Source organism: Dendrobates tinctorius, unplaced genomic scaffold, assembly GCF_039654945.1.
Source record: "Dendrobates tinctorius isolate UK_male_01 unplaced genomic scaffold, ASM3965494v1 ptg000019l, whole genome shotgun sequence".
Taxonomy (NCBI): domain Eukaryota; kingdom Metazoa; phylum Chordata; class Amphibia; order Anura; family Dendrobatidae; genus Dendrobates; species Dendrobates tinctorius.
In genome coordinates, this window is record NW_027361687.1 from 82739277 (window position 1) to 82763851 (window position 24575).

The 24575-nt window shown below is 43.1% G+C and overlaps 2 long non-coding RNA genes and 1 pseudogene across 2 annotated transcripts in view; 2 read left to right on the forward strand and 1 right to left on the reverse strand.

Moving 5' to 3' along the window:
- The first annotated feature begins 5916 nt into the window (after nucleotides 1-5916).
- Nucleotides 5917-24575, forward strand: part of LOC141082738 (uncharacterized) — a 50406-nt gene continuing 31747 nt past the window's right edge. Inside the window, exon 1 of the long non-coding RNA XR_012230568.1 lies at nucleotides 5917-5973. This is a non-coding gene — a long non-coding RNA (uncharacterized lncRNA). The remainder of the gene's footprint in view (nucleotides 5974-24575) is intronic.
- LOC141082737 (uncharacterized) overlaps nucleotides 17578-24575 on the reverse strand; it is a 65846-nt gene continuing 58848 nt past the window's right edge. The window contains exon 4 of the long non-coding RNA XR_012230567.1: nucleotides 17578-18740. This is a non-coding gene — a long non-coding RNA (uncharacterized lncRNA). The remainder of the gene's footprint in view (nucleotides 18741-24575) is intronic.
- LOC141083103 (olfactory receptor 6E1-like) lies at nucleotides 20010-21023 on the forward strand (annotated as a pseudogene).

Here is a 24575-nt window from a genome sequence, read left to right on the forward strand (position 1 = left end):
GCAAGGTAGTCAGTGATAACGGCTGTAATTTTGTGGCAGCCATAGCCCTTGCAAAACTCAGACACATACCTTGCCTGGCTCACACCTTGAACCTGGTGGTGCAGTGCTTCCAAAATAATTATCCGAAGTTAACAGCCCTGCTCCATAAGGTGCGAAGACTGTGCTCGCATATCCGTCTCTCGCCCATAGACTCCAGTCATATGCAGAGGCTGCAGCGATCACTCCACCGCCCCAAGCACCGCCTAATCATAGACGTTGCAACAAGGTGGAACTCCACCATGCACGATTGAGAGGCTGTGCAAACAGAGGCAGGCTGTAATGCATTTGAGCAAGGATACACGGGCAGGCCGTTTGAGGGCAGGCATGGTGTTGTTGGGTGTGCAGTGGTCAAAGCTGAAAGATGTCTGTTTAGTCCTTCAGTATTTTGAGGAATGCACATGGCTGGTTAGCGCAGATCATAAGCATGAGCATACCACTTATGCGTCTGCTCATGCAAACTTTGACGCACATTAAGGATCAGGCGTCTGCAGCGGAGGAGAAAGAGGAGGAGGAAGGAAGCCTTGATGACAGTCAGCCATTGTCTGCTCAGGGAACTGTCCTGGACGAGGTGGAGGAAGAAGAAGAGGAAAAGGAGGAGGAGGATAGGGGGATGATTATTTTGGGGAGGAGGATGCTTCTTGGGGGCAAGAGAAAATGTTGGCTTGCCAAGGTCAGGTACAGGGTTTGTGCGTGACTGGAGGGATGTGGATTTGCCAGAGAGTGCTCCTCCACCCACCACTGTTAGTGCATCATTGACACCTGGATCATTGGCCCACATGTGTGATTATCTCTTGTGGATCCCAAAAAGGGACCCCCGCATTGTCAAAATTATGAAGGATAACGTCTACTGGTTGGCCAGCATCCTCGATCCACGCTATAAAGGCAAATTACAGAACATCATGGCACAGGAGAACCTAGAGCTATTATTAGCAAACAAACAAGCAACTCTGGTAAACCGTTTGTTTGAGGGATTCCCAGCACACAGCAGCGGTGCAGGTTCTACCACGAGCCATACTGGGCCAAATGGAAGAGGTTTTCGTGGTGCACACAGCCGAACTGGTGTTGGAGACAGGGGTTTCATGACCATGTTGTGGACTAATTTCTCGAGGACCGCTCACACGACTGTTAATACTGAATCGGTTGCAGCAGACAGGAGACAGCAGTTGTCAACTATGGTTCAAAATTACCTCTCCTCCCCTATCGCTGTTCTCCCTCACAGTTCATTCCCCTTTGACAACTGGGTCTCTTAACTGGACACCTGGCTTAAATTGACACAATATGCCTTACAGGAGCTCGCTTGCCCTGCTGGTAGTGTGCTATCAGAAAGGATTGATCCAGCAGCACTGAAGACTCTAACAGAAAGAAGGACCCGGCTGTCGACCCAAAATGTTGGTGATCTCACCTTCATTAAAATGAACCATGCCTGGGTTTCAAAGGATTTTGTACCACCTTCCCCTGATGACACATAGGTTGCCAGCAAAATGGCTCGCTTTATCCTCCTCTTCCTCCGACATCTGCAATTCCTCCATTTGCAGCTGCTGAACGTCCAGCCTACACCTCAACATATGCCAGTTTTTCCACCTCCCTAACTGGCCTGTACCGCCCCAGGGCCGGTGTCAGCATCTGGCACACCCGGACATGTGCCAGGGCCCTGAGCAGTTGGAGGGCCCACTCGTGGGCGACGGCACTGGCACAGGGCCCTTCACAGTACGCAAAAGTCTCTGATGGTGGGGGGGCCCACTCGCCGTCACAAACACCGTCGTACTATGAGGGACCCTGTGCCACTGCCGTCGCCCACGAGTGGACCCACCTTGCTTTGCTCAGGGCACCAGCATTTGCACTACTTACCTCTCCCTGCTCCAGCACTGTGAACTCTTCCACGTTTCCTGACAGTGACATAGAGATCAGAGAGCACGATGATGTCATGTCTGTACGCCCTCTGCCTGAACAGTCCAAGTTCAGAGAGCTGGAAGATGGCGACACTGAAGAGTATAGAGTAGAGCAGTGCCCAGCGAGGAGAGGTATTTTTTTTTTAATGTTTGGAGCAATATATGGGGTGCATTATACACTGGAGAATTATATATGGGGCCCATCATACACTTGAGCATCATAGATAGGGCCCATTATACACTGGATCATCATATGGGGCCCATTATATATGGAGCATTATATGGGCCCATCATACACTGGAGCATTATAAATGGGGCCCATCATACACTTGAGCATCATAGATAGGGCCAATTTACACTGGAGCATCATATGGGGCCCATTATATATGGAGCATTGTATGGGCCCATCATGCACCTGTGCATTATAAATTGGGCCCATTATATATGGAGCATTATACACTGTTTGCATAATTATTTTTTTTATATCCGGAGGCGCCAACCCGGGTGTGTCCAACCAAGGTGCCCACATATCTTCCCATTTCTTAGTTGTTCTTCTCTTTTGATACACATACTGTATTTTTCCATATCTATATTATTATTAACTGCATCGGTAACTTCCATGATTGTGGGTACAGAAGATCCCTTCCAGTGAGCAGCCACCCTTTTATGAGCTTGATATAATATTCGTGAGACTGCCAGCTGGTGCTCCTCCGAAAGCGGCAAAGTCTCCACCCGCCCCAGAAGAGCCATTTTGTGGTCTAGTACCATTTGACATTGATAGACAGTATTAAGTAAATCATTCACACCTCCCCAAAACCTACATAACCGAGGACAGTTCCAGGTTATGTGTATCAGATCCACATTGGGCGTTCCGCATTTCCAACAATCTGCCTCTCTAGCCTAGCCCATTTTCCTTTTCCAATAATTTTTATTGAACATTTAAATACAAATAGGAAAGGAGGGGAGTGGGAGGGGGGGGAAGGGGGAAAAAGGGGGGGGGAGGGGGATGGGTATTAACAAGGAGAGGACCATAAGGTCCGAATAGGCTCTATATAGTGTCTACATTAAACATATCATATAGTCATACAAACATGTAATCGGATGGTTTGAAATCGGTTTGGTGCACATTAATAAACTAGTTCAGTGCGTTGGATAAGTTTCCAGCCACTTCGCCAATTTCTTGGCATATTTGTTGAAATACTCATATGTTTTGTGTAAATTTTATTTATCACGTCAGACAAGATAGGAGGATCTGGACTTTTCCAGTGGTAGGCAATTTCATTTTTGATGACCAGAAATATATGAATTATAGAAGCTCTCATAGAGGGATTTATATTTTCTATTCCTAGGGACAGGAGTGCTAGCTGCGGAGTGAAAATGATTTTTCTCTTGTAAATTTTGTTTATCAACTTGTCAGCTTGGGTCCAAATGTGTTTAATTTTGGGGCACTGCCAAAACATATGAAGCAAGCTCCCATGGCGGCCGCATCCTCTCCAGCAGAGAGGGGAGTTGTTCGGATCTATGTGTGACATTCGTGCAGGGGTGTAATACCATCTTGTAAGTGTCTTGAAGTATGTCTCCTGCAGAGACATGGAAATACTAGCCCCATATGATTAGTATATAGCGTTTTCCCATTGTTCAGTGGTGTGTGAAGTATTCATTTCTTTATCCCATTTAACCATATATGGCAGCTTAGTTATTTCCGTATCGTTATTGAACCATTTATATATGTTCTGGTTGCTCCAGAAGACTTTGTGTTTAGTATTCCCTAGCAGGTTAATAGTGCTTCAGTTATTAAAGGTTTACTGCTTAGGAAGTTCTGTATCTGGTCTTTCAGGAGTATAAATTGCATAAATGCGGATGCAGGGAGTTTAAAGTTCTTTTTCAAGTCACTAAAAGTGGTAAATTTATTCCCATTATGAATGTCTCTGATTCTTTTGATATTATGATCTGGCCAGAAGGGGTTAAGAGCGAGGTTTTGTATTTTTACCGCTAGGGATATTGGGCACTTTAAAAGAAATTCAGTTCTATTCATACCTTTTTTGCTTTTAGATAATTGTTTCCAAGCGTATATTGCTGCTTCAAAAATGGGATGATTTAGGGTGTAAAATTTTTTATTGAGCAGGAGTTTGAAGAGAAGTTATTTCAGGGATCTATGATTATTTATCTTGTGTTCTAGTTCCAGCCAGGCCGGTGTATTGTCATTGCATAACCAGTAAACACTTTGTTTTATGGGGTTTGTCAGGTAATATGCAGAAATGTTAGGCAACCCCATTCCTCCAAAGGCCTTGTTTTTATATAGCAATTTGGTAGAGGATCTGGCTTTTTTTCTGACCAGATAAATGAATTGATTGCCGTCTGAATACTAGTGAGGTATGAGGTCGATATTTTAAAGGGAAGAGTCCTAAAAATATATAGCATCTTCGGAAGGATGAAGGTTTTCGTCACCAAATTCCTTCCCCCCCATGACAAGTCCCGATTTTCAAAAGAATGGAGATCTCTAGCTATAGTATCAGATAAAATCCTTAAATTGGTGGGCATCAGAATGTTAATGTTCTTAGTAATAGTAATTCCTAAGTATTCAATTTCATTGTCTGTCCAGCTTAACTCTGAGTTTGGCTTATTTCGTGAATTTGGGATTTATCCATATGGAAATGCAAGATTTTTTATTTTTTTTGGTTAATTTTAAAAAAAGAGACTTCCGAGAAGGCCTTAAGGGTACTTTGCAATTCTTTGAGGGATTTTTGGGGATTTGCTAGAGTTAAAATCTTATCATCAGCAAAAAGGCTGATCTTGAATTCACGGGATGGGGTTTCAATTCCTTTTATTGCCTTATTCTGCCTTATAATTTGTGCCAGGGGTTCAATCGCTAGAATAAAGAGAAGTGGTGATGGGGGCACCCCTGTCTAGTCCCTTTAGATATCTGAAACAGATATTAGAGGAATGGTTATTCAGGTAAATCTTAGCTTTTGGTTTTGTATATAAGGCCATAATTGTTGTTATGAAGTTTTCTGAAAAGCCATGTTTCCTAAGCAAATGCCTTAGGTAATCCCAATTTATGCGGTCGAAGGCCTTCTCGGCATCTAGGGTCACTATAACGGTGGGGTTTTTTGAGGATTGGATTAGTTTAATGGAGTTGATTATTCTTCTAGTCCCATCCGTGGCCTGTCGGTCTTTAACAAATCCAATCTGGTCTTTGTCTATTAGGCTGGGAAGAAGATTTTTAATTCTGTCAGAAGGGATTTTCGAATATATCTTCAGGTCAGAGATGATGAGTGAAATGGGGCAGTAACTGGTTACTTTCGTTAAGTCAGTATTGGGTTTGGGGATTAGGATAATTGTAGATTCTAGCATTTCCTCTGGAAATGTACCAGATGTGGAGGCCTTGTTGAAGATTTTTGAAAGGTGTGGGGATAGGATTTTGTTGAAGGATTTATAATAGTCGTTCCCAAAACCGTCGGGGCCCGGGGATTTAAATAGTTTTAATATTCTAATAGTGTCCTCGATCTCTTCCTGGGTAAAGGGCGATGTTAGTGTCCCTAGATTCTCTTGCATTAATTTAGGTAGGTTAATATTTGATAGGAAATTTTCTATGTCCACGTTTTTAGGTTGAGGAAGTGAAATTTGGAGTTTCAAGTTGTATAGTTCGTGGTAAAATTCCGCGAATGTGTTTACTATATCCTGTGGGTGGGGCAGAGGGGTTCCTTTGGGTGATAAAATTTTATTAATTCTGATATTCTGCCTTGCGTGTTTGATTCGGCTCATCATAAAACGTGTTGGCTTATTAAGCGATGAGTACTGTTTGAATTTTAGGTTTTTGATGACCGAATCGTAAGAGGAGAAAAGGATTGTTTTGAGTTCCTGTCATAGTTTTAGTAATTCTATTTGGATCATATCAGATGGGTGAGTGCAGGAGAGCTGTTCGTTTTCTTTATCTCTGATTTTAGTTTGCATGGCTTTAATTTTTGATCTATTTGCTTTTTTTTCGTCAGATGAAATTTGAAATATAACTCCCCTGATGACCGCTTTGTGGGCCCACCACAGGGTAAGTGGGTCAATATTTTCGATATTATCTTCTTTGAAATAGTTTTCCAATGCGGACTTTATTTTGTCTCGTGGATGGGGTTACGTAGTATATTTGGATTACATTTCCTTAGTGGGGCATTGTTTGTGGGAGGGCCGAGTAGAATGTTGGCACTAAGCAGTGAGTGGTCTGATATAGTCCTTTTTTCAATTGATAGTTTTTGAAATTTTGATAGGGTGAATACATCAGTTAATATCAGATCTATCCTAGAGGCCATTTGGTGGGGGTCGGAGTAGTGAGTATATTCAATTGATGTGGAGTTAATACAATGGAATACATCGAACAGTTCGTTCATGTGAAGCCACCCATTCAAAGTGTTTTATCGCGACCTGTTAGGTGAGGATGAATCCATGATGTTATCTGGGACCATGTTGAAGTCCCCCAACCATATCAAATCTCCTTTTCTGGTTGTAGCTAATTTCTTTTTTAATTTGTTTAGAAATCTAATCTGTCCATTATTTGGGGCGTAGGTGTTGACGATTGTGCAGGGTTGGTTATTAATGACACTGATCAGGATGTGAAATCTCCCTTTTTCATCTTTATGCTCCTCAATGAATTCAAATGAGAGGCTATTTTTAATAATTGTGATGACCCCCGCCTTTTTCTTATTATTATCTGATTTAAAAATGTGTGGGAATTGTTTGTGGGAGAGTACCGGGTGGTTATCTTTTTTAAATTTGGACTCCTGTATGCATATGATGTCTGCTTGAGATTGAGAAATTTCTTTCCATATTGTGAACCTCTTTTGTGGACTGTTTAGTCCTCTGACATTGTAGGATTATTTTTGTGCTCATGACTATTTGTATGGTGGCGGAAGAAATGTGCACTTGTAAAGCTCAACGGAAGCGTGAACCTGTTTATTAAACTCAATATAAACTATTAAGCTCTAAGAGCCAGTTACCTATTAATTTTAACTAAGATACCAGTAGTACAAATAAACGATTATAGAATACAAATATCAATTATCAAATGTCCTCTGAAAGAAGGGTGGCTCACAACTTGTGAGTACCCCTTCTTCCTCTAACTTGGGGTAAAGTTCGTGCACATGAGGCCTGAGTGAAACCTCCTATACAGTGTCATAACAGATAATATAGCATATATAATAAAACATTAGTCTTAATGTAAGCCCTTGGGTGAAGATAAGTAATGTACAAGGTATTCCTCTTGTCAGCTGTTAGGATATGATGGAGGGGCTTTTTTGTTGGCCCCTAGTAATTCAATGAAGTCGTGTCCCTCCTCTGGGGTGAATATGGGTTTTGTTTTCCACCTGAAGGTGATTCAAAGGGAAGCCACACCTGTAGGCGATGCCTTTGTCCCTGAGCAATGTAGTGATCTCCTTGAATGTTTTCCTACTTTCTAAAGTTTCCTTGGAAAGATCCGCATATACCTTTAGATTATTGTAAGGCTCTGGAAACTATTTCAAGTCTTTCAGGTATTGTAGTATCTTTTCTTTGGTATTATAGAAATGAATTCGCATGATCGTGTCCTTTGGCACCTCTGTTGGGATTCGAGTAGGTCTAGGCAGTCTGTGTCACCTATCTATAATCAGCTCTGCATCTGTGAGGGTGGGGATTGCTTTCTTAAAAATTTTTTTCACATGTTCTGACATGGTTGTTTGAGGTGATCTCTTCTGGTATGCCTCTGATTTTTAGGTTATTTCTGCGGTTTCTGTCCTCTATTCCTGCCATTTTTAATTTGAGTCTGGACAGTTCTGCTTCTAATTCCTGGGTTTTAATAATTGTTATATCCGTCTTCCCCTCAATGATGTTTATTCTGCTTTCATGTTCATTCAATTTTTTACTAAACATTTCGAAGGTAGACTTTAACATGTTGGCCTGTTTCTCAAAGTTCTTTTCCATGCTCTCATTTATTTTCTTTGCCAGGTCTAACATGAAGGATTCAGCGTTAGGGATGCTTGGTCTTGGGATGGTTTCTTCACTAGCGGAGAAGATGTGGCTTAAGTCCTTTTTTGAATTTGTTTCTCTCTGGGCTGGGGTTGGGAGATGAGTCGGTAGAGTCCTCTTCCTCTTCAGGATTGTTTTGACAATTCAAATATTTTTCTCCCCAATCCCCTGGGTCTTTTCTTTTAGAGGATTGTGACAGATCCATTTCCTCTGCTGGATAGTTGCAGGGGTTAGGAGCTGTTTGTACGGTTTTTTGATTTTCTTTTGGTGCCCGTGGTTTCTGTGGTGCTTTAAATAGCTGATCCTCCTTTTGAGATTTATGAGGATTGTTTTGTTTTTTACCTGTTGATTGGGAGAGGTTAGTGTTAGCTGTTACTCTATTGTCATTGTCATTCCTTCTTGGTGATCTAGATCTGAAGGGGCTTTTGACATTTGTAGTTTCAGAGTGGTTAGGATGATTCCCTTTATGGGAGTTTGGGGTCTTTAGAGTATTGTTTTTTAAATTTGAGCCTCTGTTGCTCATTTTGTATACGAGGGTTCAACTGTTAACGAGAATGTGGATATATTAGAATGAGAATTGAATCTTAAACGAGATTTAAAAGGTATAAAACGAGAGTTCCGGTTTATATAGATAATTGCTCAAGGGTTAAAACCCTAAGTCAGTGTGTAAAATAATCCCAAACACCCTTTGCGGCCACACTGCTGTTATCGGTTTATGTTAAATTGGCCTGGGAGTGAATCAGAGACTGTGGCAATTTGGAAGGAATGAGCCTCTTTTCAGGGAGGCCTATGAGCCCCCTAGATATTTATGAGACCAACACGTAAGCTGCGCCAGTAATCTGGACCCAGCGGACGCCTGTCTCTAGGGAGTCGATGGTGAGTATTCATTCTCTATGGGGCAAGGTACTTCTGCCCTATGGTATGGACCAGGGTCCGGCGAGTATATTTGTTAGCACGTTTGTTCTGTGCTTTGCTGATTATATTTGTAATAGAAGCAACAATAGGGAGCAATGTGCGAATTGTTGGCAAGAGCCGTGGCACAGTGGGTATTCAGGTCACCTGTGGTTTTGTTTTATTCCTGGCAGAGATAGCTTGAGGAATCAAGTTTTATACTGACAGAAAATACAATGGTGTAGTTATTACTTTTCCTTGAGTTTAATCCTATTATATGTTTAAAGAGAGAAAGAAAGGTGGAAAGGGAATTCCAATGGTTCCTGTGGTTTCAGAGATGACCACTGCAGTGGTAAAAGGGAAAGGATAGGAGACCAGTGAGGGTTAAAGGGCAGGAAGGGTTAATTGGAGCTTCCAAGTAGCCTCTCTGCAGTTCTTAGTTCTCCAAGTGGAGGAGGGGAGCTCTGCTCAGTTTAGTACAATGATATCATAGAGACCACAGGCTGAAGTCACCTCTTCTTTGGGGAGGAGGAAGGGAGGGAGAGATCCCTAGTATCCTCAGTGCCCTGGAGCTATTGTGCTGAGGAGTGAAGTGAGTTCAGCAGTCAGTGTTAACTGGCTTTGTGGGCAGAGGGATCTACCCTTTCCCTGCTGTGTCTCTCAGCAGCCGGAACTACTTGCAGCACATCTGCACTATTTTTTATCAGTGCTGCCAGTGGTAAACATGACGTTGGTAGTGTCGAGTTGCCACCAGGGGGAGTGGGAACAAAACTCACCCCATCACCAAACCTCCTGCCGCATCACCTCCAATAATCCCCACCACAGAACATGGAGACTCAGAATTTCTTTGGAATGTTATGGCCACAGCAGCCTTTATTATAAACACCAAAACAGCAAACAGTGAATCATAAATCACATTTACAATAACATGAACACTGAGAAGGAGTCCTTGAAGCCCCAAGATCTTGGTGAATAACCCCAGAAATTGCTGTGGACAAAACCCATCATAATTGCTCCCAGCCGATACCCCACTTGCTCGGGAGCACCAACACCGATATATCTTGTCCACTAAGCTACTCGGGGATCCGCCACTTCGGCCGGAAACTCCCCCACCACCCTTCACCAGATCACCCCCAAGATACCTGTTTAACGAAGGAGACCCTAAACACAGTCTCCAAACCCAATTTTTACCGACTTCAAGGACCCCCCCCCCCCCCCCCCCTCTCGAAACCGCCATGACCCAAAATAAAATAACCAACAACACACCAAGAAACACAACGGGAGGGAGGGCGGGACTTCTTCCTGGGGACTGGATCCAAAGAGGAAGGGGAGACCCACTGATAGCCGACCACCCCCCGTCATGCTGTCCTCCGCCTATGCCTCCTTGGGGGGGTAGGGGAGGCTCGGCTCAGGCCAATTCTTGAATAGAGCAGCGGTCCGGAGGGCAAGTGGTGTGGCTGTGCCCAGAAGTAGATGCTAGCACTGGTCTGTCCAGGGCCAGGGGAGGAACCCTCACTTAAAAATAGTTATTTTATAGTGTACACAAGGCTGCAGTGTGGCTGAACTTGCAGGTGGAGGGATACCACTTTGTCTCTGCTCTAGCTTCTGATGGCTGGATCTATTTGCAGCTTGGAAAAGCTATTGCTGCAATCTTTGCAGTTATCAGCCACTTTTGTCTACACCCTGGGAGTGCCCAAAATAACACATGGGGTCACTATACGTTATAATGTGGCTGGCAGGCTATAAGTCATGCTGAGTCGCCCTGAAAATGCGGCACAGTGGGGCCAGATCCACCTGGAAGGAAGGGTCCCAGACTTAATAAATGAGTTAATCCCCAGTGTACCTTATTTGTTGTTAGACCGGACGATCCCTTTTGTCAGGAGTGCTGGAGGTATCCGGTGAGGTGGTGTGAACTGTCCTTGACCCAGGTTGTTGGGTCCAGTATTGGGACCGGTACCTGGAGTTCTGTTGCTGCTGGGAGGAATTATATATATATATATATATATATATATATATATATTTATTATCTTCTTATTAGAAGGACAAATTAAGAAAAAGCAGATGAATAAATCCTGTGGGGATTCCTAGTGCCAGCAGGGTCCAGCTGTGGTGAGAGTCCTAGGCCTCAGTTTGACTAATCCAGCATCAAGTGGGATATTTCAATCCAGGATTAGCCAATCTGGTCCATCTTGAGCTCAAAATGGTCCATATCTGTTCCTTGGTGTCATCCAGAGGTGAGGAAAGCGTTCTGGTTAATCTTTCGTTGGGATGGATGTAGCTTTTGAGGTTTTCCCTCAGGAGCTCAGTCCTTTAGTGGCTCACAAGTGCTGTGTCCAAGACCATGCCCCTGCATAGCCCATTTTCAACAGCTGTACAGGGGTTCAATAAACTAAATGAAGCAAATAAAGATGCGCCTCGCTAACTGAGACTTTCGTGACTTCTTGCAATGCATCCTCCCATTCATCATCTGTTAAATCACCTACATCAACTTGCCACTTATTCTTCAGCGTCTCCAAACTTGCCACTCTCTTTTCCAACATGGTTGCATATATCATGGATATAACACCTCTTGATCCTCCTCCCAGCTCTACTCTATCCAACAGCAGAGTTTTAGCTGGATTACCTAGTGGAGCGAGTCGCTGTTGTGCTTCACAAGCATGTCTCAGCTGGAGATATTGAAAAAATCTTTTATTAGGGATGGAAAATGTCTGTTTGAGATCCTCAAAAGATCGGAACTCCCCTTCCAAATAAAGCTGTGATACTAGTTTAAGCCCTCTCCTCTCCCACAGCTAAAAACCCTCTAATTTATTTAGCTCTGTACATGTCAAGTTTCTCCAGATCAGGGAGTGCGCCGTGACTCCCTGTATACCCAATATTTCTTTGGCCGTGTTCCATGCCTTATCCATGCACTTCATTATCGGACTATTGATAGCTTGACCCTGACGGAACCGCTCTGAGTCTAGCGCCTGCACCAGTAAGTCCTTTCCCACTACGCATGTAAGCATACATCCCGAGGAACTTCGCATGAAGGAATCCTCCTCCCCCCATCCTCTGAAATGCTGCAACTGCACTGCAAAATAATACAGAAACGGGTCAGGAACCGCTAATCCCCCCAGTTCTTTAGATGTACACAAAACCTCCAAACAAATTCTAGGAACACTCCTCTTCCAGATAAGCTCCCTAAATATTCTGTTTATGTGATAAAAGATTCGACCAGGAATCCAAATGGGCACATTGTGGAGGGCATACAAAGCTTGTGGCATGAGAACCATTTTTACCAGGTTTGCCCTTCCCACCATACTCATTGTTAACTTGCACCAGTCTTTTATTTTTTTATGAAATTTAGCAAGTAGCGGGGTAATATTTAAATGCTCAAAATGTTGTATATTATACCCAATATGAATTCCTAAGTATTTAAATTCTTTGACTACATTTAATCGACCGGCCAATTCCAAGGAGTTCTCGGGAGCATCTCCCACCGGCATAGTTGAAGATTTCTCCCAATTGATACATAAACCAAAGATCACTGCGAAGGATCAAAAGACTTCCATTGCCACCCTCAGAGAAGACGGCCACTCTCCCAAAAACAAGAGCATGTCATCAGCATACAACGCTATTTTTTATTGCAAAGACTCATACCCAAACCCCTTAATTTCAGGTGTCGCCCGAATTACTACTGCCAAGGGCTCAATTGCCAGAGCAAACAGTAGAGGAGACAGGGGGCACCCCTGTCTGGTCCCTCTGTGTAAGCTAATTGTATTTGAGATCTCCCCATTAATTCTCATTTTGGCCTCTGGACTCGAATACAGCAGCTGTATCCAGGCAATAAAATTTTTACGGAAACCCATCTTGGCTAATATAGCACACAGATATGGCCATTCGATGCTGTCAAACAGCCCTAGATTCCTTTCCCTTTGATGGGATCTGTAAATTTAGAAACAATCGCCGGATATTAATTGCAGTTTATTTCTCTGGCATAAAACCAGTTTGATCTGGATGAATAGTACTAGATATTACTCTAGACAGCCGCATCACCAGAATCTTTGCAAAAATCTTGACATCAACGTTTAAAAGGGAGATAGGCCTGTATAACTCTGGAAGACAAGGATCCATATCAGCCTTGGGGATCACCACTATGACTGTTTCATTCAAGGACCGGGGCAAGTGCCCATCTTCCCTAGCTGCCTCAAACACCTTTAACAGCTGTGGAAGCATTATATTTGAGTACTGTTTATATACCTCCACAGGCAGCCCATCAGACCCCGGTGTCTTATTCCCTGCCATAGAACCTAGAGCCTCCTCTAATTCCTCCAGACTAATTGGTGCCTCCAGCCCAACAGCTTCCGATTCCGACAGAGTAGGCAGACCAGCAGTCCCCAAAAAGCTACTGAGCAACTCGCCAGAGAACCCGCCCTGCGAATTATATAATGTCTCAAAAAACTCGCTAAAAGTTGCTAGAATTGCCCCAGAAGATCTTTCTAGTTCCCCATTTTTGTTTTTTATCTCCACTACCATTGCAGGGCTAGATTGAGTCTTGATCAGGGTAGCTAGTAGATGACCAGTTCCCTCCCACTCCCCCAAATAGAGCTGCCGCCGGAAGTATCATTTATCTGCAGCTTATGAAAGCTTATGTTGGGCTGATCGTTTTTCTGCATCTTTTAATGCGTTAAAATGTACATCTGACGGAGTTTTCAAATATTGCAATTCTGCAGAGATAGCTTCCTTCTGTAAAAGTTCCTCATATTCTCTAGTTCTAACTCTATTCACTTCCGATATCAACAGTCATCTCAGATAAGCTTTAGACGCATCCCATATTATTTCCCTGGGGGCTGTACCCTCATTAATAGCAAAAAAATTATTTTAGCAAGTCAGGGATCCTAGCATCTGCTTGAATAATAGGTAACCAGAATGCATTAAACGACCATGGTGCCCGTTCCCCTCTCCCGCCATTTTCCCAATTAAATGTCGCCATAACAGGGGAGTGATCTGACAAGGCCCTAGGTCGATACTTGTTTGCATAATTATTACTAGGCAAGTTGTATTTGAGAGGATTCTTTTTATTATTGAACAACAACTATGTCCTCAATCAACCGAAAAAATATTTTTGGAAGTTGGAGTGGGTTTTTTTTAGATTTGGCTATCTTAGGAGGATATCTGTTTGTGCAGGTAACTATTACTGTGCAGAATTATTAGGCAACTTAATAGAAACCAAATATATACCCATCTCACTTGTTTATTTTCACCAGGTAAACCAATATAACAACACAAAATGTAGAAATAAACATTTCTGACATTCAAAACAAAAAAAAAAAAAAAAGGGACCAACATAGCCACCTTTCTTTACGATGACACTCAAAAGCCTTCCATCCATACATTGTCAGTTGCTTGATCTATTTACGATCAAGATTGCGTGCAGCAGCCACCACAGCCTCCCTGACACTGTTCCCAGAGGTGTAATGTTTTGACTCCCTGTAGATATCACATTTTATGAGGGACCACAGGTTCTCTATGGGGTTCAGATCAGGTGAACAAGGGGGCCATGTCATTTTTTCTTCCTTTAGACCTTTACTGGGCAGCCACGCTGTGGAGTATTTGGATGCATGTGATAGAGCATTGGCCTGCATGAAAATCATGTTTTTCTTGAACATTACTGACTTCTTCCTGTACCACTGGTTGAAGAAGGTGTCTTCCAGAAACTGGCAGTAGGTCTGGGAGTTGAGCTTCACTCCATCCTCAAACCGAAAAGGTCCCACAAGTTCATCTTTGATGATACCAGCCCATACCAGTACCCCACCTCCACCTTGCTGGCGTCTGAGTCAAAGTGGAGCTCTCTGGCCTTTACTGATCCAGCCTCAGGCCCATCAAGAGTCACTAGAGTCACTCTCATTTCATCAGTCCATAAAACCTTATAAAAAACTGTCTTAACATATTTCTTGGCCCAGTCTTGACATTTTATCTTATGTTTCTTGTTCAAGTCGCTTTCCAGTCTTCCTTACCTTGACCATGTCCCTGAGTATGACACACCTTATGCTTTTTGATACTCCAGTAATGTTGCAGCTCTGAAATATGGCAAAAATGGTGGCAAATGGCATCTTGGCAGCTTCACACTTGATTTTCTTCAATTCATGGACAGTTATTTTGAGCCTTTTTTTATCAACACGCTTCTTGCGACCCTGTTGGCTATTTGCCATGAAACGCTTGATTGTTCAGTGATCACGCTTCAAAAGTTTGGCAATTTCAAGACTGCTGCACCCCCCTGCAAGACATCTCACAATTTTTGACTTTGCAGAGTCCATCAAATCTCTCTTCTGACCCATTTTGCCAAAGGAAAGAAAGTTACCTAATAATTAAGCACACCTTATATAGGGTGTTGATGTCATTAGACCACACCCCTCCTCATTACAGAGATGCAAATCACCTGATTTACATAATCGGCAGTTGGCTTTCAAGCCTATACAGCTTGAAGTAGGGTAACATGTATGAAAAGGATGATGTGATCAAAATACTCATTTGCCTTATAATTCTGCACACAGTGCAGAATACATCATAAACTGGAGCATCATCCATGGTGCCCATCATATACTGGAGCATCATCCATGGTGCCCATCATATACCAGAGCATCATATGGGGCCCATTATATATGGAGCATAATATAGGCCCATCATACAATGGAGCATCATCCATGGGGCCCATAATATACTGGAGCATCATATGGGGTTCATTATTTATGGGGCATCATATAGGGTATGGAGCATTATATGGAGCACATATAGGGCCTATTCTGTAAGGAGCATTATATGGAATCCATTCTGTATGGAGCAATATATGGGGCCCATCATATACTGTATGGAGCTTTTTATGCGACTCATACTGTATGGAGCAATATGTGGGGCTCATTCTACTCTATGGGGACCGTCCTATACGGTATGGCACATTATATGGGACCATCATATACTGTAGCATTATGTGGAGCTCATCATATACTGTATGGAACATTATATGGGACCAATTATTCTGTATGGAGCAATATATGGGGCTCATTATTCTGTATGGTGTTCTATGTGGTGGCCATAATACTGTACGGAGGAATATACTGTCCGGTTTTTGAGCTATTCTAAAATTTAAAATAGATATCAGTCATGTAATATAAGAAGTGAAGTATTTGTCATTGCACTATACCAATATTTCTCTGCCGTATCGGAGCATCATGAATTGTGGTATATGTTAAAGGGGCCCACTGACACTCTTTCGCCCAGGGCACAAAAAACCTGGAGCCAGCCCTACCCCCCCACAACTTTAGCCAAATAACCCTCAGTTTTCAATGTGTAACTATTATTATAAAGTAAATTAAGGTTGACAAGCTTAAGTAATAAGAATTGATGTCGTTGGCATTGAAATGGGCACTGTAGGTGTGTTTCCTGTCCTCCACTCACTGACGACTTTGCTTCCTCATTGACTTGCATTGGGTTTCGTGTTTCAGTCGGACCTCCGACTTTTCCCGATAATCGACCGATTTCGTTCGACTCGACTTTTGAGAAAGTCGGGTTTCATGAAACCCGACTCGACCCTAAAAAAAGGCAAATTCGCTCATCTCTACTCCAGTTCTATAATACTGTGTCCAAATAAGATCTTGTTCCAAAACATAAACGGAGCTGTGATGCTAATAGGTCCCTAATCACACCAATTAAACCAGGTGCATTATCAGAGGATATTTTTATCCTAGCTTGCTTTTTTAGACAAAGTATATAAAAAGAGAAATATATTTATATTATGTTTAAGGCTGGGTTCACACGTGGCTTTTTTTCGCGTTTCCGTGGCTGTTTTAACCGCGCGATTTTGCCGCGAAAACGTGAAAAATAAGCATCCCATGCATTCCTATGGGATTCCGCAATGCTGTGCTAATGCTGCGGTTTTTACCGCGGCGGAATCGCTTCGCGGTAAAAACCGCAGCATGCTCATTAATTTGCGGAAGCGCGGCGATCCCGCACCCATAGGAATGCATTGTTCCACTTATTTCCCGCATGTGGCTGTGCACAACATGCGGAAAGTAAGCAGAACATTTGCGGATGGTACCCATGGTCCGGAGGAGAGGAGACTGTCCTCCAGGCTTTGGGTACCATATCCCTGTAAAAAAAAGAATTTAAAAATAAAAAATATTGTTATTCTCACCCTCCGGCGTCCCGCGCAGTCTTTCCGCTTCTCTTCACGCTCTCGTTCCCAGTAGTCCTCTGCGAAAATGCCCGCGATGGCGTCCGATCTCGTGGGATCGCGAAGTCTCGCGGTCATTCGCGCGACGTCATCGCGAATTACCGCGAGACGTCGCGATCCCGCGAGAACTGACGTCATCGTGGGCATTTTCGCAAAGGATTACTGGGAACGGATGCGCGGGACGTCGGAGGGTAAGAATAACACCGTTTTTTATTTTTTTTTACATTTTATCTTTTACTACTGATGCTGCATAGGCGGCCTCAGTAGTAAAAAGTTGGTCACACTCGTCAAACATTATGTTTGACGAGTGTGACCAACCTGTCAATCAGTTCTCCAAGCGATGCTACAGATCGCTTGGAGAACGCTAGCATTTTGCAAGCTAATTACGCTTGCAAAATGCTAGTTTTTCCGCGGGAAAATCGTGGGAATTTAAAATGCGATTTTCCCGCGGACTGGAATTCCGGAATTCTCTCGGTAATTTCCGCGAGAGTTCCGGTACGTGTGAACTTAGCCTTATAGTATGCAGTAAGGTGCCAAGTATCCAATGATCAATGTATTTTTGAATATCTTAAGTCAGCCACAAGTGAAGTAAATGGCATCTGTTTATGATAACAAGATAAGGACTAGTGTGTTTCACCCTTGAAATATTTATTTAGCAATGATAGAAGGCCAATCATTTTTTTTTACCAATTGGCGATGTTTTTCACAAGACGTAAATCACATTGATGTCTCATTAATGGGAGTTCTGGCTACTTTTCTTACCACTCTTTACAAGTATTAGTTTAGATTTGTAGAAGCAGACATTCCTAGTCTTACCTTCATTATTGATAACATGCCTCAAAGATTTTACTGTCAATGAGATGTAGAACTAATATAAAGGCATCTTCCCGACTTTTCCATTTTTGCACTTTTGTCTTGCCCTAGTCATAACCTTTTACTCAACATGGTCAAATGGTGGCTAAATTTTTTTGCAGACACAATTCATTTTGTCATTTGATGTATTGGAAAAAAAATTACATTAAAAGAATTAAATCCCCTGAAATTCCACAGGGTTTTGTTTTTATGGAATACACCTGAAAAAAGGCCCGGCAATATGATTCTTCAGGTCAGTACAAACATGGTGATACCAAACTTGTGTAGATTTTTAAGTAGTGAAGTAAGAAAAAAATATTCATTTTCTTTCAACATTTTCCAAAACATGTTCACACTTTCCTTTTTTGGCGGATGGAGCAGTTTGGGTGGCTTTTTCCTGCTTGGTGAGCTGATATTTTTATTGTTACACTTAGTGTCATATACAATGTTTTGATTGCATTTTATGAAGAGTTTCACTGACCTAAACATACTCAATTCTGGCATTATATATTTTTTTCTTTCATTTATGGCATTTAACAATCAGGTTAATCAATTTTATATTTTGACAGATCCCATTTTTACAGATGTAGCTATACCACTTTTTTTTTTATTTATTTTTAAAGGGTAAAAATGGAATGACCTAGATTTAAATTTTTAATACATTTTTTCTCACAATATGTTAGTGCCCCTTAGTGACTTGAACCTGTGATCACTTGATCACGTAAACAGTACACTACAACACTACCAAACCATAACATTACAGTCTCCTATTAATCCAGGCAAAGATTGTGCTTCACGGCAGCAGCATCATGGCAGGTATGCCAGTCAACTCTTCAGGTGGCCTCTGACTGACATGGGAGCCCATCAGGAACCTGTAAGGGAGAATGGTTTGTAGAACTGTTAACTCCTGGACCACATACTTAAAATGCTGGCATAAAAAACTCACAGCTCCATTAAAGGGGTTAAAAGCAGCCTGTGGAGCAAGCCACTGTTAAGGTACCGTCACACTTAGTGATGTACCAGCGATCCCGACCAGCGATATGACGCTGTCAGGATCGCTGGTACATCGCTAAGTGGTCGCTAGTGAACTGCCACACAGGCAGATCTCACCAGCGACATCGCTGGGGACGGGGATTGCTACTTACCTGTCACACTAGGCAATCCTGCGTCCTCCCGCCCGTGTCCACGCTCGTCGCTCATCTCTCCACAGGAAGCGCTGCAGGAAGCTGACGACGACGAGAAACAGTCCTGAACGTTCTCACGTGATCAGCGATAACCAGCAGGGGAGCGGGTCGTAGGTAAGTATCAGACACAGCGATATTGCTAGCAATATCGCTATAATGTCACTAGTTATAGCGATATTGCTAGCGATATCTCTTAGTGTGACAGGCCCTTTAGAGGCAGATGATGGTTATGCAAAACAGTCAGCATCTGTCAGGTATGATGCAGGCTCGGTTCCTGTGCTTGCATCATAGCTGAGCAATCAGCAAAGGGTAAACCAGTGTGCCGATGTCAAGAAAGGGTGAAACAAATTATAATAATGTTTTTTCATCCTAATTTAAAATTTGCAGATGGCTCTCAATTTAAAAAAAACGCTCAATTTGAATTGCGTATGGAATTTTTGGGGTTCAAACAAGAACCAAATATGAGAACTGACCTACAAACTGATAGCCATATTTTATTTTTGCCTATTTTATAGAAGATTTTAACATAAACGTTTAACTGAAAATCTCTTGCAGCTCACATTATATGACTAGTAAATGACGTTTAATTCTTCATTTTTGTAGCTGATCTTTGACATAACCCAAAATAAGGACCTTTGCTGTGGAAGACAATACATTTAACAGTGAGCCACAGGGTTTTTCAATTGTACAAAGTTCTAGCCAAAGAAGAAAATTTGACAAACATGGTAACATGGTGAAATCTCTCTTTTTTTTTCGTTTTGCCACACTGACCATCCTTGGGCTAAATAACACCCGACCGACATTGACATTAATCAGTTGGGTCCTCTTGTTCTGCTGTTTTTTTCCCCATAATATCTGTAGCAAAATGTTATAAAATATTCTTTGTATTAGTCTACATACTATAACCTTAAATCTATAATACTGTCTGTCGTCCATTAGATTTTTTTTATATTCAATATGAAGCATGTCAATAGAACTGTCGTGAATGAGTTTTTTTTTATTGGCCTTTTCCCACTTCCATTCGTTTCAGAATTTACTCTTTTGTGCTGTTCTTCTGGCCTACACAATTTGTGTTTTTGGAAACATTATTATTATTCAGTTGATTAGAATGGAGCCTACCCTACATTCTCCGATGTATTTCTTTATCAGTATATTTAGTACTTTGGACATAATGATAGTCTCGGTAACCATTCCAAAACTGCTGGCTATTCCCATCCAGACTAAGCAGACCATTTCATTTTATGGTTGCTTTGTCCAGATGCACACCTTTAATGCCTTAGGGGAAACGGAGTGTTTTCTGCTGGCTTTGATGGTCTTTGACCCATATCTAGCCATTAATAATCCATTACGGTACACAGCCATAATGAACAGTCAATTCTGCTGTAAATTAGCTGCTCTGTCATGGTTTCTTGGTTTTTTAACCTCTTTTTTTCCCTACAATTTTCACTTTTCAGTTGGACTTTTGTGGACCAAATGAGGTAGACCATTTCTTCTGTGATCTGACCCCATTGCAAAATTTAGCTTGCTCAGATCCATTTATTAGTAATATGACAACCAGTTTTGCAGCATTTATTGCAACAGTTTTGCCCTTTTTCGCCATAGTGGGATTCTACTTTAATATTATATATATACTGTAGTGAATATTAACAGGGAGAAGAAAACAAGAGTCTTCTCAACATGCTCGTCCCATCTCATTGTCGCGTCTCTCGCTTACGGTTCAGCAATTATTGTATGTGTCAAACAAAAAGGCAGTCAATATGACAAGTTCTTTGCTCTCACATACACTGTGGTTACACCCCTTCTAAATCCATTTATTTATACTTTCAGAAATAGAGAAGTAAAAAATGTGTTAAGAAAAATAACTAGACAATGTATAAATTTTACCAAACCACAAAAACATAATGAAATGGTTATGCCAATCGCCTGATTATTTTTTACCTCTTATAGACCAGATTTGACTTTGAACCATGATGACTATTTTGTTTGCATTGTTATTATTATTATTAATGTATTGAATTATTTCATTATTGGCATTTTTTTCAATACAGCCAAATACAGAGTTTAGTTTTTGTTCAGTACAAGTTGTGTTTTGTGTTTTTGTGTTTTTTAATTAAATCATTGAGAGTAAAAGTAACTTACTAACTCTTTCTGGGGGAAATTATTAAAAACAAATTTTATTTTTTCATATGCAGTGCTTTGCTCCATTACTGTTCTACATAAATAATATTACACTAATTTTAGAAGTCTTTTTCATTTTATGGTTGATGTTTGCATGCATGTAAGTTTTTTTTTTTTGTTTTTTTTTACATTTTTCTTGACAAGCTGTAATTTTCTATGTATAATGTACTCGGCACTCAAAATGGAAATCCCAAAAAATAATTTTGTAACATTTCGGCACTAAAACATGGGCCTTTTTTAAACTCTATGTGACATCAAAACAGAAAAGAGTGTAAATTCATGCATTAACATCTCATATTTAAGCACTAACATATTGTCCTATATTTGTTCACACAAGAAAAATACAAAGAAAAATTGCAATCCTTGTACTTTTTGTGTTTTTCTTGTGCGTATATATTTATATATAGGAAATAGGTTAGTCCTTAACCCCTTTATGACATCTGACTTACTGTCCCGTCCTTGTGACCCAGGCCTGTATGACCATGAATGGGATAGTACCTCATGCCCTTTAATGCGATACCGTGACTTAAGTCGTGGTGATTTTAGGGTTCGTGGGCCGGGCTGGAGGGTGGTCCCTCTCTTACCGCACAGAGACTTGACAGAGACACGATGGAGGCAAATGTCGGGTACAACAGGTCCAAGTTTATTCACTTGCCGTCCGCCTGACGGCCTCAGAAGTGCACCGCACTTCACTTATCGGCCCTCCGTTTCCAGGGCCGCTTCACGCACACCGTACTTTACACCGGGGACGTACATATACGCACCGTCCCCTCTTCACTCTTCGACGATCCTGTCAAATCCATCACTGTGGCCGCCTTAGGCCCGTAAACCAACAGTACTTTTACTGATCAGTCGTCTCTCTCAATACGGTATGCTTTACCTCGGTGCCTCATCTATACTGCGGTACTTTTGTGTCAGGACCACCCCCCTGACTTTCTCTCTCCTCAGTCCCCCTGGTTTGGTTCTCCTCACAGTGCACAAACTGTCGTAGTCTTGCTGTCACTTGAGCTCCCCCTGGGGACTGGAATCTTCTGGAACCCTCCTGTCAAATTTATAGCTTTCCCGATTCCCTGTAACTCCGCCCCCCATGACCAATGGTGCCCTAAGCTGATGTCAAGTCCTATGCTCACACTCCTCCCTGCCCTCTAATGGTCAACCCAAGGTACTGCACGTCCACTACACTTTCTTAGCTGTTTTCCCACTGTAATAACTGACACCTGTCTAAACTGTGCAAACCTTCCTTTCTCTATTCTGACAAGTCTGTCCGTCCGGTCACCTTCCCTACACTCCCCCTTCGTCTATTGTCGTCCTCAACAATCGTAATCCCTGCCTTCGTCGTTCTGAAGCTTACCCTACAATCTGTTGTTGGACCAGCTGTTGAGCCAAACGCACTACCCGCGGGGGCCAAACCAAACTGGGAGCACAAGGCTCTGAGCAGCCTACTGCTACTTGCCAGCACGCATGCCACATGACAATGTCCTTCAAATTGGGCTAGGTACACCCATATTCTCTCTATGGCATGTACCTTCCCCTACTCTCCCCTGCTGTCACCTTCCACTATTCGGTACGCCATGTTCGAGGTCTGACACCTACCAGATCATTGTCAGCGCCCACCTGCTTTCTTCTGGGGGTGTCCGTGGTGTCAGGGAACTGACCTGTGACTACTGTACGCTTGTCCTCTTCCATTTCTTTATCTTTCTCTCGATAACGGGTCATGGTCGGTGTCCCAGACCTCCTCAACTCTTAGACCCCTTCGGTCTCACATTTCCTTCGGTCACACAGACCTCCCTCTTACCCTGACCTGTTGCATTTACTTGTGCATATTATATCTCAACAACTTTATAATATCACAAGTACCCCATTTTTGTAAATTTTATTTTTCATTTACTTTTGCTTTTAAAACCAACATATAACAAAACATTGCATGTCTTCTTCCCCCCCTTCCTTGGACATGGACACTCCCTCTCTTCTTCGTATCCCCTCTCTGTCAGGCAAACATATTTACATATACTTCCCTTTAAAAGGAACAAAGAAAGGAGAAAGAAAGAAAGAAAGAAAAAGGAAATAGAAACAACAGATAAACAACAATTTTTTTTTTTCACTCTAAACGCAACTGTCCATATGACCTGCACAACGGTGCACCGGACTCCCGACAGTCTAACCCACTTTTAGTGGTCAGAAGTGAGGGGCTCCACAGCCATGGAGCTCCTGGGATACCGAGGGTGTCCACACAAGTCCTCTTTACGGGGGTTCGCATCCTTCAGGCTCTGCAAGTACGGCCACCGCATAATAACCATGGGGACAGTACTCTTTGTAATAAGACACTAAGTCTCCTTCTTTCAAAGCCCAGCCGTGACGAAAGGAAGTCACATTTATGTAAACTTTCTGGCCAGTCTCATCCCAAATAAAGCCATATCCTTTGGCGATGTTGGTATACACCAGCCGTCCCATAGATCTGTTAGCCGCCATACCAGCCTCTCCCTTTGCGTGGAGCAGGTTCCATACCTCTTGCTCCCGGGCCTTCTTCTTCTTCATAACCTCTGTGACCCAAACGGAGGGTACAGTGCAGGCTCTGGAGTCCGGTGGTCGGGGCTCCGCCAAAGAAGAGAGCGGGGCAGAGGCGGCCGATGATGTCAGCGGCCCAGCAGCCGCTGGGGCCGGGTGGCGGGTGGGTGCAGTCGTGTTCTCGGAAGATTGGGCCACCAGGCCTGTCAAACAGGCCGCAGCCGGTTCCAGCACTGACATAGCCGCGGCCGCAGGGTAGGCAGCAACTGAAGTTTCAGCCGGAGCCGGGGTAGCGGCCAACTTTGAAGATGAGGTCACTAGCGGCAGAGGGGATGCAGCAGCGTCTTCTAGGGTCAGACTCCGCACCGGTGACACCGGGCGTGGCGCCACCGGGTGGGGTGGTTCGGGGCCAGGAGTGGAGGCCCTGCTCAATTCTACATAAATGGTAGGGCCCTCCTTGGCCGGGCTCTCGGGGACACAGAATGCCGTGTGGTGCGGCTGAATGGTGGGGTCCGCTTGTGGAGCCACTGTCGGGGTCGGGGGAACTCTCACCTTCACCGGCGCCGTGGCCTCCGTCACGTCATCACGCAGCTCTTCCCGCAGTCTCCGCTCTTCACCCCGCCGTCCGGCGGGGCTGGCCTCCAGGCTCAGAGGTTCCACGGGGAGGCTCTCTGCTGGCATCTTTGGCGGCCGCACCCATGGGATCCGCCACAGCTCCGCTTCTCCACCCGAGATCTGACTGGCTGCCTGTGACGCCGAGGTATGTTTCTTCTGGCGAAGCTCGACCTCCCGCTGCCATCGCCTCTCCAGGCGGCCAATGCCTCGACAACAACAGCGTCG